Here is a 2,355-nt window from a genome sequence, read left to right as displayed (position 1 = left end):
ATGATTCTCAAGGCAACATTTTGAGCTCGTATGGGTATAAACTTACCCACAGGAGTGAAGCAATAGTCTTATTATATGTAACATTAACGCTTTTAATTAAGTTTGTTATTGAGGGCACCATCCCCTGATATCACATATACAATCCACCAATAAGTTGCATGAATGTAACACTAGCACGTGGGAAGGGATAGCTAATTGTATTCAAGGTAACAACAATCCTTTTACTTTCACTGTTTTGATATATATATATATAAAAGAGCAATAATCCTTTTGATAAGGTTTTCTGATAGCACCATCCACTGATAAGGCTGAAAGTATATATACAATCCACTATAAGTCACTTGGTGATTAAAAATAACAACAAATATTAATCTTGACGTCTTGGCTCTAAAAAATTGGTATGAAATGGACTAACATTGCAGTTCCGCCAGACAGGCCAAGTTTCAGCCTAATTATGTTCAAAATAAACTGCTTGATCATTTGTCTCACAAAATAGAATAAAACACGTTCAAAACAACAATAAGACTCCCAAAAGTTGATGCTAATAACTATTTGCAAGGATCACTTGCATAAGAAGCCAACCAAAATGATCAGATATCATGCCAGTACTCTTAATCAGGATGCCTTGATTATTATAAAAAAATAAAAAATAAAAGAATCAGGATACCTCATAAATTCCTTAAAGATTGAAAGCTCAAAACTTTAGCCAAAATGATGAGGTATCATGCCATTAGCTATAATCAAGATGCCTCATAAGTGCTTTAAAGAATGCTGGTTCAAAACAAGGTTCTAAGACACAGGGGATGCTGTTGCTAGAGTCTGTTTTCGTGTTAAATCCTCTATAATATACTTCATAGTGTATATCTCAGGGAAATTTTAGACAAGTTTATATAAAAAGAAAAGCCAACTCCATACTCCAATACACACAGAACCACACTATACTCCAATACACACCATCACAGCACATCGAATCAAGGACCTTAAACCATTGTCTTCTTCGTAAAAAAATTTTTCATCTATAATAGAGAAGTATCAAACAGGATTGGGGTATTTTTAGGGTAATATTACTTCAGCAAATAAAAATTCCATCACAATGTAAACAATCCCGAAAATCTTTAATAGATTCAAAGCCTCTAAACCATCTATTTGAATTTGTTTACTTAAGTTGATGAGAAATCAAAATTTTCCGATAAACAATATATATTATCCAACCAGGAACAAATAATCCGATTCAAGCAAACCAGCAATGGGTAAGCATAATAATATCATATAAACAAAAGCCCAAACCAAAAAAACTTGAACACCCTTTCCAAATAACGATACTGTGCTAAAGATTTCGTTAGTTGGCTGGTTTTGGAAGAAAATGGGAAACTAACAACTCGAGTTTCTAAAACTCGAGATTAAACTAAAAATCGAGTTTTTAGTACTCGATTATGGGGTTTTTCATTTACTGACGTGGACAAATTTCTCCATGTGGATTCTTACAAAATCGAGTTTCTAAAACTCGAGATTAAACTAAAAATCGAGTTTTTAGTACTCAATTATGTTTACAAAATCGAGTTTCTAAAACTCGATATCTAATCATCGTTTTTAAACCCGCCTTTCAGAAACACGTTGTTGACCACTTAAAACCTAAAATCTCGCCTGTCTAGAGCTCTCTCCTCACACCCACTCTGTTACTCTCACTCGACTCTCTCTCTTTGATTCTCACTCTAACGGATACTCTCCTCATTCTATTCTCACACCAGTCCCTTCAAGATTCAGTCTTTCTCTCCGATTCGGTTTATTCCACAGTATTTGTACCAAGGTAAATCCTTTTCAAATTTTCCCTCTTGAATGCTAAGAAAGTTTGATCGTTGAAAGTTTGATATACACCGTTGCATTAAAACTGTTGTTTATATTTTTCATCAAGCCTAATCAAGCATTACTCATTATTATTATTTCTGTGCGCCTCTCCCATGCTCATTCCCGGGTAAGCCGCCATTGTTTGCTTTTGCAACCCCAAGCTTTTGCTTTTGTTTTAGTTTCTTTTTTGCTTTTTCAAATTTTGATTGAGTTGGAGAGTGGAGACCCAGTACAAATCAGGAAAGAAAGGATTTTTAGTTCAGTGTTGTTTTTCTGATTTGGGTCTTGTTTATAATGGGTCGAGTGCTTCCTTTGGAATGAGAGTTTCTATTTAGTCGTCGGAGAGTATTGTTATAGAATAAAATAATACTAATAATTGGAAATTTGGAATGAGAGTGGTCGGAGAGAGTTTTTTTATTTATTTTTTATTTAGATATCTCAATGTTTCAAAAGCAAATCATTACAACTAGTTTTTTTGCTGTTGTTTTCTTTCCAGCTTAGCCCTCCATT

The sequence above is a fragment of the Castanea sativa genome, chromosome 12 (genome assembly GCF_040712315.1).
Source record: "Castanea sativa cultivar Marrone di Chiusa Pesio chromosome 12, ASM4071231v1".
Lineage (NCBI taxonomy): Eukaryota > Viridiplantae > Streptophyta > Magnoliopsida > Fagales > Fagaceae > Castanea > Castanea sativa.
The sequence above is the reverse complement of the archived record's forward strand: the minus strand, read 5'-3'. Positions refer to the sequence as shown.